This window comes from Gopherus evgoodei, chromosome 2, assembly GCF_007399415.2.
Source record: "Gopherus evgoodei ecotype Sinaloan lineage chromosome 2, rGopEvg1_v1.p, whole genome shotgun sequence".
Lineage (NCBI taxonomy): Eukaryota > Metazoa > Chordata > Testudines > Testudinidae > Gopherus > Gopherus evgoodei.
The window spans coordinates 180639106-180654837 of record NC_044323.1 but is presented as its reverse complement, the minus strand read 5'-3'; the positions used below and the strand labels follow the sequence as shown (position 1 = coordinate 180654837).

The following is a 15732-nucleotide window of genomic DNA, read 5'->3' as shown; positions in this document are numbered from 1 at the left end:
GGAATTGTTTAAAGTCGTCCATATTCTGTAGAGGCGGAGGCACGAGGGCTCCATCTGTAGCTGATGGAGTTAGGAGTCTGTTAATCAGGATATGGTCCATACCCCACCTCTTCGGGGGGTGAGGTTCAGGCACTCTAGAAGTAGATGGAGATGGAGATAGAGGCACAGAAGAAGCTTGTGGTCTGGTGGAAAAAGCATGAGGACAAGTGACAGCAGGAGCTGGCCAAGGGTACCACTGAGGCTAAGGCATGGGATAAGAAAAGTTAGGTCTGCCAACGGGGGAGCAAAGTAAGGAAACTGAAGCTGGTGGTTGTGAGCTGTGACCTGAGGTGCAAAAGGTTCCGGTGGAGGAGGAGAGGCAGGTGGGGTGAACTCCACCTGCTGCTGCATATCAGGCTCACTGTCAGAGAAGGTAGCCAGGTCAGGTGGGGAGAGCGGCTGCTCAAAGAGTGAGCACTGTGTGTCAAGGAGCAGAGAGTCAGGCTGAGGGGCCACTGAGATGTCCTGACTTAAGAATTGCTGCTGCTGCTCCCTGCGCTGTGATCCTGCTGAGTGTGATCTGTGCTCAGAAGTGTGCACTGACTTCTGTTTTGCTTTCTGTGGTGCCGCAGGCCATTGGTAGGTGCCATGAGGGAGGGTCGGTGCTGCTGCTGGAGTGGCATGCAGGCTCAGTGCCAATGTTCTTGTCGGCACCAGGTCTATTTTTGGTGCTGAGAGGACCAGTGCCGAGGAGACCTTGCCGGGAAGTCGGGTCCCTGCCTTTGCGCTCTGCGGGAGCCATGGTTGAGGTGCTGGGACGGTCGGAGGCACTTGCCTTCTGTGCTGTCAGCACTGAGGGTAAGGATCTCGCAGGAGACCCTTTACCCTTTTGAAAGTCTCTGGATGGAGACAGTTGGGCTTCCTGCCTCTTTGCATGAGAAGGTGAAGCTGCACTCCCGAACGGTTCAGACCTGGCTGGGGAGCCTGAGGGAAAGGGTTTGCTTTTGCCCATCTCCACAGACGCCTGTAGGGATTTCTCCATCAGGATCATTTTCAGCCACAGGTCCCTATCACAACGAGCCCTGGTTTTGAGGCTGGTACAATGGACACACTTAGCAGGGATGTGTGTCTCGCCAAGGCACTTCACACAGCGTGAGTGTCTGTTGGACCGTGGTATAGAGTCTTGAGAGGAAGCACATTTCTGAAATCCTGAAGATCCTAGCATTATTGCACGAGGAATGCCAGGGGAGAATGTCTCAACGGGAGACAAACTTGAGGAAAAAGAAGGTTTTTTTTTGGTTTTTTTTTTAAACTAGGTAACTATTCTAAAGGAAGAGAAATAATTGGGATGTTACTAACTAACTATTTCTATGTCTTTGTACTTGTTTCCTTCAGAGACCAGGGAAGAAGATCAGCACTGCCCAGAGTCCTGTCTTTAACTGAGGACAGTTGAGAAGGAACTGAGGGGGGTGTGGGAGGTGCATGCAGACCCTAACGACACCACGAGACAGCAGCTGAGTGCGTGCATCCCGACCAGGCACTGCTACCCAAGATCTCCGATCAATGGTGTCGGGACGCACTGTCACCTGGAGTGGAGCACCCATAGGGACAGCACTTGAAGAAGAATCTTGAGTGCTTCAGCCCAGGTCAGGGGGACTGTAACCTGAGTCCCGCTGCCCAGGGCTGAAGGTAAAGCCTGACCCATGCTGCCCAGGGTGAAGCCCTCGGGCTTCGGCTTCAGCTTCAGCCCTGGGCAGCGAGGCTTTGACTTTGGCTTCAGCCCCAGACCCCAGTAAATATAACACTAGCCCTGGGGTCCTGATCCACAGTTTGAGAACTGCTGCTCTATGCCCTTCTGCAAGCCTCTTGGAGCTCATTCTGTAGCAGAGATACTTCAGACGTTTCCTAGGGAATGTGGGGAGCTGGAGACAATCTATGAAGCCACAGATCCCCACCTTCATGCCTTACTGAGAGAGAGTCACTGGATCTCAGTCTCATCTGCAGACTCTTCTTGTCTGTAGATGAGACTGAGACATCATTTTATGAAATAATACAATACACTGGTGCCTTTAATTTGACATCAGTAAATATACCAAGGGAATTATTAATGATCACAATCGTCATCTTCACACCAGAGGGAAAACAATGAAGTACAGTAGAAATATGGCATCAGAAGGGACCAAATGACATATATGACAAGCTACAATGTGAGCAGATCATGGACAGATCTGGTTTTAGCAAGTGGCCTGTAGTACACAGGATAAGCAATTTTGAAATGACTGAGCATCTGGACATAAGTACTATAACATACTTATGTTTGATAATCTATAAATTGCAATCTGGTTAGAAAAAAATAAAGAGATTCTTATAGTCTGGCTTTCAGCAATGCAGCAGCATGTGAGGGATTGTGGGCCTCAAACTAGGCAGTTCTCAGACTGCAGCCATCACCCAGCAGCCCACTTCAAGCAATGGAGAAGGGGGCTAGTGGAGCTCTACCCCCACCAATGTCTCTGCCTACAAAGCTCCTGACTATGGGAGATGTCCAGCAATTGGCTTGGACGCAGTACTTAAGCCAGAACAAGGCAAAGGAAGCTGTCCAAGCAACTAGGTGAATCCTTGACTGGCTGGCACTGTGGACCCTGCCTACTTGCCTGACTCATGGTTCCTGCTTCTCAGCCTGCTCCTTGCCCTCCTTATCCAAGATCCCTTTCTGGCCCCAGTTCCTGCTTCCCTGCCTTGCTCCAGATCCCTACTTCTTTGCCCTACCCCTGGCTACTGACTCTGGCTCCTACACTTGGCTTAATCCCAGACTCTGACTCTGACTTAAGCTTTGACCCTTGGCCTGACTCCTGACTCTGTCTCCAGTGTGGATTCCCAACTCTAACCATTAGGCATGACCACTTATGCCCTAGTCCTTACAGCAATCTTGGACCACTACCTATTCCTCTGAGTGTGCCCAGCTGAGGCTGGACTCTGCAGAGTTCCCCGTACCCCCAGGTCATATGTGCTGCATAATCAGGTGTGCTGCCTCCAGGCAGACAACAGACCACTGCAGGCACAGAACACACAGCTGATCGTTGAGAATCAGATGTTGTGGGAGAAAGCCCATCAACTCCAAGAAGACAGCATTGTGTACCTGTCCCATTCAGCCATGCTGTCATCTGAGCTGGGACCTGCTATTCCTCTGCCCAGGGACTTTGATGCGAACTGCTCCTAATTCCCAGGCTTCATGAACCAGTGCCATCTCTTGTTATTGCTTTAACCTCAGACATACTCTTCCATTCAGGGCAAGGTAGGCCTGTTAGTCTGCTTGCTGACTGGGGAGGAGTTGGAATAGGCCTTCTGCCCTGTTGGGATGCCTTCCAAAAGGAGATATCAACCATCTTCAACAACCCTGCTCCACTGATGCTGCCTTGCAGAAACAACAGAAACTCCAACTCCTCCAACTTTTTTTGCAGCTCACTTCTGCTGTCTTGTTTTGGACATGGAACTGAATGAGGCGGCCCAGTTATTTCAGTTTTGATGGAGTTTGTGAGATGAGGTCAAGGATGAACTGGCCCAAGATGAGACCAAAGGTTATGGACACCTTCATAGATCTTGTTATCTGGATTGACATATGATATATGTGAGCAATGGAATAAAAGAAGAGGGACATCACAACTGTGCCCCTGCTATTTCATTCCACTCCACCAACTGAGCTGATGAAAGTTAGACCTGGCCTGCTGGCAACTCACCTTTCATGAGTTAGAGTGCCAGTGATAACTTAATCTGTGTTACTATTGTGGTGAGCTAGGCCATGTTATCTCCAGGTTCCCCAAAAGGAACCCATCTTGAAGGAACCTGGAAAACAAGTCAGACCAGCTTGGTGAAGGGGGATAACCTGGGTGTTCTGACAGTGTTCCCCTGAACCCCAAACTGATGCCCTGACTGGAACACACGTCAGTTCCCGTCAACCAGCACTCACAAGTGCCAGTTGAGTTATGAATCCCAGCCACCCTCAACATCTCCCTCCACAGCAGGCCCTCAATTGACTCAGGTACAGCAGACAACTTTATTGGTGCCCAGGCCCTGTAGATTCTCCTGCAGCTCAAGTCCATTCCAGACCTAGTAGAGATGATCAAAGAGTCTCTCTTTGATGGAAACTAGTCAGTGCCATCCACTGACAACTTGCCACCCCCACACCCCTAACAGGGACTATGATTACCCAGTTGAGCTACAACCTGGGGCAAACATTCTTTCAGGCCACATCCAAACACAAACTAGCCACTCCACACACGTATCTTCAGGAGAACTTAGCTAAAGTGTTTATTCACAAATCCATCTTACCTACTGGGATGCCAGTCCTCTTTGTTAAAAAAAAAAAAAAAAAGATGGCAGCTTGTCATAACATTTCTTCCCAGATCTGGACCTTAGCATCCAAAATATGGGTGTTAGCATGAAAACCTCCAAGCTTAGTTACCAGCTTGGACCTGGTAATTGCTGCCACCAGCCAGGAATTATACAGTGCCTAGCTCACTGTGGTCTCCCCAAAACCTTCCCTGGGGGACCCCAAGACTCAGATTCCTTGAGTCTCACAACAAAGGGGAATAAACCATTTCCCTTCCCCCTCCTCCCCTCCAGGTGTTCCCTCCCTGGGTTCCTGGAGAGATATACAGAAGCAAGCTCCGTGAATCTAAACAAAGGGATTCTACCCTCCCTGTTTCAAGTCCTGGAAACACAAGTACCGAGAGAGCTAATCTCTCTTCCCCCTCACCTAGAGGGTATGCAAAATCAGGCTTAGTAAATCTAACACAAAGAGATTTTCCCCCTGACTTCTTCCTCCCACCAATTCCCTGGTGAGCTGCAGACTCAATTCCCTGGAGTCCCCACTAAAGAAAAACTCCAACGGGTCTTAAAAAGAAAGCTTTATATAAAAAGAATGAAAAAGGACATAAAATATAGTCTCTGTATTAAGGTGACAATAAATAGGGTCAATTGCTTAAAGGAAAAAAAATGAATAAACAGCCTTATCCAAAAAGAATACAATTTAACACATTCCAGCAACTACCCAGATGTAAATACAAAAAAAATATATAAACCTATTGTCTTACTATCCTTGTACTTACAACTTGGAAACAGAAGATTAGAAAGCCTGGAAATAGAAAAATCACTCTCAGAGCCGAGAGGGCACAGACACAAGACAAAGAACAAAGAACTCACACCCAAAACTTCCCTCCACCCAGATTTGAAAAAGTCTTGTTTCCTGATTGGTCCTCTGGTCAGGTGTTTGGTTCCCTGTGTTAACCCTTTACAGGTAAAAGAACATTAACCCTTAGCTATCTGTTTATGACACGCCCCCCCCCCCAATTGCAGCCAGTGGGGAACCTCACTGGCGGCGATTTCCTTCTAGAACTTTAAAATAAACAGATTAATACAATACATGCACCTTTACATATACCACTAAGTATATAACTAACAGACTTTTACATTTTAAGAACACTTTTTAACTACTGGATTCTGGGAAACTCTCATGGGAGAGAGCATCAGCTACTTTGTTAGAAGCTCCTGAAATGTGCTGAATTTCAAAATCAAAATCTTGGAGAGCTAAACTCCAATGAAGAAGTTTCTTGTTGTTCCTCTTGGCAGTTGGAAGCCACTTTAGCGCAGCATGGTCAGTTTGTAGCTGGAACCGCCGTCCCCAAACATATGGGCATAGCTTTTCCAGGGCGTACACAATGGCGTAGCATTCCTTTTCACTGACTGACCAGTGATTTTCCCTCTCAGACAGTTTCTTGCTGAGAAACATGACAGGATGGAAGTTGTGATCTGTTGCTTCCTGCATGAGAACTGCTCCTATACCACGCTCAGATGCATCCGTGGTTACAAGGAATGGCTTGTCAAAGTCCGGGGCCCTTAGCACCGGGTCAGACATGAGCATCGCCTTAAGTTGGGTATAGGCCTTCTGACACTCATTAGTCCACTTAATTGAAGTTGGCTGGGTCTTTTTGGTCAGGTCGGTCAATGGGGCAGCGATTTGGCTGTAGTGTGGTACAAATCGCCTGTAATACTCGGCCAAGCCTAAGAAGGATTGAACCTGTTTCTTTGACTTTGGGACAGGCCATTTTTGGATAGCATCCACCTTAGCCTGTAGGGGGGTTATGGTTCCTCGACCCACCTGGTGTCCCAGGTAAGTCACTCTGTTTTGGCCTATTTGACACTTTTTGGCCTTAACAGTTAGTCCGGCCTGCCTGATGCCCTCAAAGACCTTTTCCAGGTGTAGTAGGTGTTTGGGCCAGGAGTCTGAAAAAATGGCCACATCATCGAGGTAGGCAATTGCATATTCTCCCAGTCCTGTTAGTAGACCATCTACCAGCCTCTGGAAGGTGGCGGGTGCATTTCGCAGCCCGAAAGGAAGGACATTAAATTCATAAACCCCCACATGGGTGACGAATGCTGATCTTTCCTTGGCAGGTTCATCTAGCGGTACTTGCCAGTACCCCTTGGTAAGTCTATTGTAGAGATGAACTGGGCACGTCCCAACTTCTCCAATAGCTCATCGGTGCGTGGCATTGGATAGTTGTCCGGACGAGTTACCGCATTTAGCTTACGGTAGTCCACGCAAAAGCGTATTTCCCTGTCTGGTTTGGGTACCAGAACCACTGGAGATGCCCATGCACTGGTATATGAGCGGATTATACCCATCTGTAGCATGTTCTGGATCTCCCGTTCTATAGCACCTTGGGCGTGAGGAGGCACCCGGTAGGGTGGGGTTCTAATTGGGTGAGCATTACCTGTGTCAATGGAGTGGTATGCCCGTTCAGTCCGTCCTGGGGTGGCTGAGAACAATGGGGCGAAGCTAGTGTACAGCTCCTTGATTTGTTGCCGCTGCAGACGTTCCAGGGTTGTGGAGAGGTTCACCTCTTCCACGCCACCGTCTTTTTTCCCGTCATAGTAGACACCTTCAGGCCACTCAGCATTATCTCCCTGGACTGTAAACTGACAAACCTGTAAGTCTCTGGAATAGAAAGGCTTGAGAGAATTAACATGGTACACTCTGGGTTTTAGAGAGGAATTTGGAAATGCTATGAGCTCCCAGGCGCTCTTGGACCGTGAATGGCCCTTCCCATGATGCTTCCATCTTATGGGCCTGTTGCACCTTCAAGACCATAACCTGGTCTCCTACCTTGAAGGAACGTTCTCTGGTATGTTTGTCATACCAGGCCTTTTGCTCTTCCTGAGCATCCTTTAGGTTCTCTTTAGCAAGGGCTAAAGAGTGTCGGAGGGTGTTTTGCAGGTTGCTTACAAAGTCCAGAATGTTAGTTCCTGGGGAAGGCGTAAACCCCTCCCATTGCTGCTTCACCAACTGTAATGGCCCCTTAACCTCATGGCCATACACAAGTTCAAATGGTGAAAACCCTAAACTGGGATGTGGTACAGCCCTGTAGGCAAACAGTAACTGCTGCAACACTAGGTCCCAATTATTGGAGTGTTCGTTGATGAATTTACGTATCACGGCCCCCAAAGTTCCATTAAACCTTTCCACCAGGCCATTGGTTTGATGGTGGTATGGGGTGGCAACCAAGTGGTTCACCCCATGAGTTTCCCACAGTTTTTGCATGGTCCCTACCAGGAAATTAGATCCTGAATCTGTAACGATGTCAGAGGGCCAACCTACCCTGGCAAAAATGTCTGTTAGGGCCTGACACACAGCGTTAGCCCTGGTGTTGCCTAGAGCTACTGCTTCCGGCCATCGGGTAGCAAAGTCCATGAAAGTCAGTACGTACTGCTTTCCTCTGGGCGTCTTTTTTGGGAAAGGACCCAGAATATCCACAGCTACTCACTGAAATGGGACCTCAATTATAGGGAGTGGCTGGAGAGGGGCCTTGACCTGGTCTTGGGGCTTTCCCACCCTTTGGCACACCTCACAAGACCGGACATACTTGGCAACATCCTTGCCCATCCCCTCCCAGTGGAAGGACTTCCCCAATCTGTCTTTGGTTCTGTTCACCCCAGCATGGCCACTGGGATGATCATGGGCTAAGCTTAAGAGCTTCCCCCGGTACTTAGTTGGAACCACCAACTGTTTTTGCGGCTGCCATTCTTCCCAGTGTCCACCAGAAAGAATCTCCTTGTATAAAAGTCCTTGGTTTATAACAAACCGGGATCAGTGAGAAGAGCTGTGGGGTGCTCTGTGCCGCCGCCCAAGCTTTCTGAAGGCCATCATCTGCTTCCTGCTCAGTCTGGAACTGTTCCCTTGAGACTGGAGTCACCAGTTCTTCCTTAGACTGGAGACTTGGGCTTGGTCCCTCTGGAAGCGATGTAGGTGATGGGGTTGTTTCCGTTGCTGGTGAACCGCTCTCCACTGGTGCACCAGGGGTTATTTCAGGCTCTGGCTGAGCCCATTGGGTATGATTGTCTGCTGCTTCTGCCAGTTCTGGCTCGCTGGCGCCCTCTGGCGTTGAGTTTGAAGATGTGGTTGCAATTGCTGGTGCTGGTTGCTGTTCCAGTTCCGGGCCTGGGACTGGAGATGCTGTGGCTGTTTCAGTGGTTGGCATGGAATCCGGGTCCACTACCTCTGTCTGGGTATCTGGTAACACAGATGGGGCCCCTGTGGATGGCTCAGGAACAGGAATGGGTCTGGAAGCTTGCCTGGTTTGGCTACGTGTAACCATTCCCACTCTCTTGGCCCGCTTCACCTGGTTGGCCAAGTCTTCCCCCAGTAGCATGGGAATGGAATAATTGTCATAGACTGCAAAAGTCCACATTCCTGACCAGCCTTTGTACTGGACAGGCAGTTCAGCTGTAGGCAAGTCTACAGCTTGTGACATGAAGGGGTAAATTGTCACTTGGGCCTTTGGGTTGATGAATTTGGGGCCTACGAAGGATTGGTGGATAGCTGACACTTGTGCCCCCATGTCTGTCCACGCAGTAACCTTCTTTCCGCCCACTCTCAAAATTTCCCTTCGCTCCAAAGGTATTTGAGAGGCATCTGGGCCTGGGGATCTTTGGTGTGATGGTGGTGTAATGAACTGCACTCGGTTGGTGTTCTTTGGGCAATTGGCCTTTATATGTCCCAGTTCATTACACTTAAAGCATCTTCTAGCTGACTGGTCACTGGGTCGAGGTGAGTTACTGGAGACTGGTGATGTGGAAGAATAGGGTGTCTATGGCTTTCCTTGGGTTGTAGGTGGCGTCTTTGGCTGCCCTCGGTTGTAGGGTTTATTGTTGGTGTGCCCTCTGGGGTATTCGTTCCCCTTGACAGTAGCTTTCTTGCTTTCTGCCACTTCCATCCATCTGGCTCCAATCTCCCCGGCCTCGGTGAGATTTTTGGGTTTTCCATCTTGTATGTACCGTGTTATGTCCTCAGGAACACCATCCAAGAACTGCTCCATTTGTATGAGGAGGTGCAGTTCGTCTAAGGATTTAACATTGTTTCCTGATATCCAGGCCTCATAATTTTTCCCAACGGAGTAGGCGTGTTTGGGAAATGACACCTCTGGTTTCCACTTTTGGGTTCTGAAACGCCGACGGGCATGATCCGGGCTTATCCCCATCCTGTATCTGGCCTTGGTTTGAAAAAGTTTATAGTCGTTCATTTTCTCCTGAGGCATTTCAGCTGCCACTTCTGCTAAAAGTCCACTGAGCTGTGGCCTCAGTTCTACCATGTACTGGTCTTCAGAGTTGCTGTACCCAAGACAGGCTCTTTCAAAATTTTCTAAGAAGGCCTCGGTGTCATCACCTGTCTTGTAGGTGGGAAATTTCCTGTGCTGTGGAACAATCATTGGCGCAAGGTTGTTAGAATTGGCTGTGTTTTGTTGCTTAGCCTTTTCTAATTCCATGGCCTGTCGGTGGGTCTCCCTCTGGAGTTCTATCTGTCTTCTGTAGGCTGCCTCTTCTTCTTCTTGTTTCCTTCTGTGGGCCACCTCTTCTTCTCCTTGTTTCCTTCTGTGGGCCATCTCTTCTTCTTCTTTTCTTTTGTGGGCTGCCTCTTTGGCTGCTTGTTCTCTTGTGTAGGCTGCCAGTTTGATGTTTTCTTCCTTTTCTTTCAGCTCCACCTCTTTTTCTCTTTTTTCCAGTTGTCGCCTGTGGTCTGGTTCTTTGATTTGTTCTTCTGCCTCCCTTTTTTCCTTGGAAGTCATGGCTCTTGTTTTCTTGTGTTGGGGTGCCCTCCGGTGTTTATTGTCTGAACTGCTGGCTCTGTTGTCTCCTGGGGTTTGCCTAGCAACAGTGCCTTTTTTTTCTAGCTAATCTTTTAAATGTAAAGGAAACCAGAAAAACCACTTTATTTGCATGTGTGTTATGCTGGGTACTTAACTCTCAATCACAGTGCTATAGTATAACAAAAGATCCTTAATAGTTCCTTAATGGTTCCTTGCTTAATATGCAAGCTACTGCCAGGAGAGAGCAGAAAAAAAATTTCTCTCTGGTTCCTTTTAAAACCAAACCCTCTCTGCTTAAAAGCCCCTAGCAGAGAAAAGAAAAATATAATATTCCTACTGGCTTCTGGATTCTATCTTTCCCACAACGCTGCACACCATGTCATAACATTTCTTCCTAGATCTGGACCTTAGCGTCCAAAATATGGGTGTTAGCATGAAAACCTCCAAGCTTAGTTACCAGCTTGGACCTGGTAATTGCTGCCACCAGCCAGGAATTATACAGTGCCTAGCTCACTGTGGTCTCCCCAAAACCTTCCCTGGGGAACCCCAAGACTCAGATTCCTTGATTCTCACAACAAAGGGGAATAAACCATTTCACTTCCCCCTCCTCCCCTCCAGGTGTTCCCTCCTTGGGTTCCTGGAGAGATATACGGAAGCAAGCTCCGTGAATCTAAACAAAGGGATTCTACCCTCCCTGTTTCAAGTCCTGGAAACAAAAGTACCGAGAGAGCTTATCTCTCTTCCCCCTCACCCAGAGGGTATGCAAAGTCAGGCTTAGTAAATCTAACACAAAGAGATTTTCCCCCTGACTTCTTCCTCCCACCAATTCCCTGGTGAGCTGCAGACTCAATTCCCTGGAGTCCCCACTAAAGAAAAACTCCAACGGGTCTTAAAAAGAAAGCTTTATGTAAAAAGAATGAAAAAGGACATAAAATATAGTCTCTGTATTAAGGTGACAATATACAGGGTCAATTGCTTAAAGGAAAAAAAATGAATAAACAGCCTTATCCAAAAAGAATACAATTTAACACATTCCAGAAACTACCCAGGTGTAAATACAAAAAAAAATATAAACCTATTGTCTTACTATCCTTGTACTTACAACTTGGAAACAGAAGATTAGAAAGCCTGGAGATAGAAAAATCACTCTCAGAGCCGAGAGGGCACAGACACAAGACAAAGAACAAAGAACTCACACCCAAAACTTCCCTCCACCCAGATTTGAAAAAGTCTTGTTTCCTGATTGGTCCTCTGGTCAGGTGTTTGGTTCCCTGTGTTAACCCTTTACAGGTAAAAGAACATTAACCCTTAGCTATCTGTTTATGACACAGCCTCCAACTATGTGTGAACTATCAGGCGGTGAATCAGGTCGCTATTAGAAACCGATATATGGCAACTACTACTAATCCCTGAGCTAACGGACTGCATGGTTGCTGCTCAGATCTATGGCGGGGGCATACAACCTAGTATGTGTGAGAGCTGGGGACAAATGAAAACAGCCTTTATCACAGCAACTTTGATTATCTTGTGATGCCTTTTGGTTTGAAAAAAACACCCATAACATCAACGTTTATTAATAAAGTTTTCTGGGACATTCTGGACCAACGTGGTAGTTTACCTGGATGACACTTTTTTTTGGACAATGCCAAACACCACACCATGTATGTCTGTTCCATCCTGAAGAGGCTATGCTGACATGACCTCTATGCTAAACTAGTAAAATGCACCTTTGATTAGTTCACCATAGAATTCCTGGGGATCATTCTATCCCCTGCGGGTACTGAAATGGATCCATGCAAGGTAAAGGCAGTCCTCAAGTGGGCAATGCTACGGAACATTCATGCGCTACATTTCCTGGAGTTGTCAAACTTCTATCAGTGGTTCATTCTGGGGTTTTGGAAGTGGACCACTCCTCTCACTGCCCTTCTTCACAAAAACACCAGATTCCTATAGTCTCCTGAGGCTCAGCAGGTCTTCAAGCAATTAAAACTCGCATTTATCACCACTCCCATTTTGGTCCACCTAGATACCAGGCAAGCCTTCATCACCAAAAGGCTTTCCACTTGGTGACTGGAGCAGTGCTATCCCAAAGGCACAGTCCTTCAAAAGTTGTTACATCCATGCACCTTTTACTCTAGGAAACTCACACCTTATGAATTTTGGAGACAGAACTCCTGGCAATTAAGACCACCTTCAAACTAAAGTAATGACAGTACTATCCAGAAGAGGCCTGGTGTACATCAATCATAAGACCTAGAATATTTGCATAAAGCCAAGGCCTTTAACCAAGGATTACATACCCTTTTTCCGCTTTGATTTTGTAACCTCATATCATCGAGGAATCAAAAATAGCAGGGTTGATGCTCTGTCCTAGAAGTGAGACTATTACACTGATTTAAAGGACCCTAAAGCCTCCTGGAGCCTCAAGCCTCATAACTTTCTGGGCAAAGAAAAGATTTCTAACCATCAGAGGAGTGAAGTTCTGGAAAAGCCTTGCAAGGGGAGTAGTGGGCCCCCCAAAAAACCTAACTGGCTTCAAGAATAAGCTTAATAAGTGTATGGAGGGGAAGTATGATGAGATTGCCTACAATGGCTGGTGGCCCACCTATGACTCCTAGTAGCAAATATCCCCAACAGCCGGAGATGGGACACTAGATGGGGAGGGCTCTGAGTTTCCCTCTGAGGTTCCTGGTTGTTAGATCTTGCTGACATGCTCAAGGTCCAACAGATCACCATACTTTGGCTTGGGAAGGAATTTCCCCCTGCATCTGATTAGCAGAAATCTTGGTGGGGGTTTGCCTTTCCCTGCAACGTGGAGCATGAGTCACTTGCAGGTTTAAACTAGAGTAAATGATAGATTCTCTGTTACTTTAAACCTTTAAATCATGATTTGAGGACATCAGCAACTCAGCCAGGGCCTGTGGGTTTATTATAGAAGTGAGTGGGTGAGATTCTGTGTCCTGCAGTGTGGCCTAGATGATCATGATGGTCCCTTCTGGCCTTAAAGTCTATGAGTCTATGGGTGCAGCTCCTCAAGAAGACTTGCTCACCCTCATACTATCAGTCTTGGCCCATAAGATCCCTTCTGATCAGCAGGAAGCCACAAGGAGGGAACCCCATGATGTCCGAGCTAGGGCAACCTATGTGAAAGGGCATATATACGTTCTCCTGGGACCACCAATGAGTACGGCCCTACTCATGTGTCATCACTCCATTCTTCTGGCAGAATATTTTGGCTGCTTTAAAAATCAAGGCCTACTCTCATCTCTTCTGGCTACACAGTGCAGGCCTATGTGACCTCTGGCAATGTATGTGCTTGCTCCAACATATACCGCACACTAAACCCTTGGAGTTCTGCAACCCATCGAGACTCCACCTAGCCCCTGGACAGTCATTGCACTAGATCTTGTTGTAGAACTACCCAAGTCCCATGGATTTGAAACCTTTCTGACAGGTGTAGATCACTCACATCGCCTGCATTGACCCACTCTCCTGCCAGGAAACTGCCTGGCTCTGCGTGGATCAAGTCATCCGCTTCCATGGCCTCCTGGAGTGCATCACCTCCAACAGTGGTGAGCAATTTCTCCCCCACTTCTGGCAAGAAGCTCACCAGATTTTGAGCATCTGCTTCTGTGTCTCCTCTGCCTATTGCCCCCAGACAAACAGTCAAGCAGAGAGAACTAACCACATTCTGGATCAGTATCTTCGGTGCTACATAAACTTCCACCAGAACAACTGGTCCTTGGTGCTACCTCAGAAACAGTTTATGTACAATAATGCAGAACATGACTCTATAGGGCAAAGCTCTTTTTTACCCTTCAAAATATTGGTTCCACCCTGAGTTTTACCCAGAGCTACCTGCAACTTCCCACAATCCAGCAACCCGGAACTGGATATAACAGATACACCAAACCCAAAATGACCCAAGTGTTCATCTCAAGTACCCCAAGAAGTGTTAGAACAATATGGGGACTGTTTACAACAGGAGAGGGCCACCCTTTTGATAGGTCAGAGGTATGGCTCTCAATTAAATACCTACACAGGGACAGGCCATTTCATAAATTGGCCCCTACTGAGTTTGCCAACAAATTAACCCAGTCACCTTTGAACTCAACTTAAGCAGTTCTCTCCAGATATATCCTGTTTTGCATATATCATTCCTGAAGCCCCAGATTCAGGACCCATTTCCTCACCGTTCCCAGTAGGGTGACCAGACATCCTGATATTATCAGGACAGTCCTGTTATTTGGGACTTTGTTTTATATAGGCACCTATAACACACAAACACCCTGATTTTTCACGCTTGCCATCTGGTCACCTTAGTTCCCAGCCACACACCTCTACTGGTATGCGTTCAAGACCACAATGGGCATATTGTCCATGGGATCCCTGACACCAGAATAAGATAAGATAGACTCCGGTATCTCATGGATTGGAAAGATTATGGTCCTGAAAAAAACTCCTGGAAATGTACGGAGAATGTGCATGTTCCTGCCTGGTAAACTCCTTCCACAAAAATCACCCCAGAAAACCTGGCCCACTACCGCCCAGAAAGTGGGGGGACTAATGGAGCTGGTAGCTCACCAAGGGCAAAGCTCCCAATTGGGAGAGATATCTGGTCCCATCAATTGGACCAGACACATTACTTAAGCCAGAAGGAGGCACTGGATGGTGTCTGAGCAACTAGGTGACTTTGTGGCTGGCTGCCATTATGGACTCTGCCTACTCACCTGACTTTTGAGCCCAGCCTCCTAGCCTGCTGGTGGTTCCTGCCCTCCTTATTCCAGATCCCTGCCCACCCCTGGTTCCCAATTTTTGATGCTAACCATTAAGCATGACCACCCACGCCCTAGTCTGTACATGGCATGGCTACAGTATATTAATGAAGGTGCACAGTACTGCAATTATATGGATCAGATTTTAAATGTAGTACATATTGACTTTTCTATTTTAGTAATTTAAATGAAGTCAAACTCCCTTCATATGTTACATTCCGCCTGAATCATGTCTTTCTCAAAAAACTCTTATCGGCATCAAAGGAAATTTTCAGACTTGCTCAGTACTGGCTTTTATGACTGACTTCATTGGAAGCAGAATTAGATCAACACCGAATAATCTTGAAAACCCTACAATTTGAGCCTATGTGTTGTGCTGCTCTGGGGTCACCGCAGAATCCTCTTCCTCATTAATATCTGCATTTGTGGCTATGGATATTAAATATGAGCATACATTTGACAAAAATGAGCAGAATTACCCAAACTCAGATACTATATGCATATTACCATATTTTGCTACTGGATTTAGACCCAGTTTTGTATACAAGATTTATAACTGACTTTAGATGGAATTATTTATGTGTTAAGGTTCCCTTGGATTTTTAGTGAATTGGAAGCTGGTTGGTACCATATGCTTAAAATCTGTCCAAGTTTTTAGACTGTGGAGTGTTCATATGGAAACTCATGAATGCTTCCTGTACATGTGTCTGTGCAATAGTAGTTCACTATATTGCCTCATCTCTGAATAGCTTTTAATGCTTCATTAAAGGGCTTGATCCTGCACTGTGCATATAAGTGCCATGTAAAAAATGATGAACAAGATATAGTGCCAGGAGAAC

The 15732-nt window shown here is 47.0% G+C and overlaps 1 long non-coding RNA gene across 1 annotated transcript; it reads right to left on the bottom strand.

Moving 5' to 3' along the window:
• Positions 1 to 1634: 1634 nt before the first annotated feature.
• LOC115646518 lies at positions 1635 to 12862 on the bottom strand. The gene is made up of 3 exons (XR_003999049.1): positions 12852 to 12862; positions 10148 to 10149; positions 1635 to 1741 (listed from the first exon to the last, which is right to left on the bottom strand). It is a non-coding gene; the product is annotated as an uncharacterized LOC115646518 (long non-coding RNA).
• Positions 12863 to 15732: the final 2870 nt, after the last annotated feature.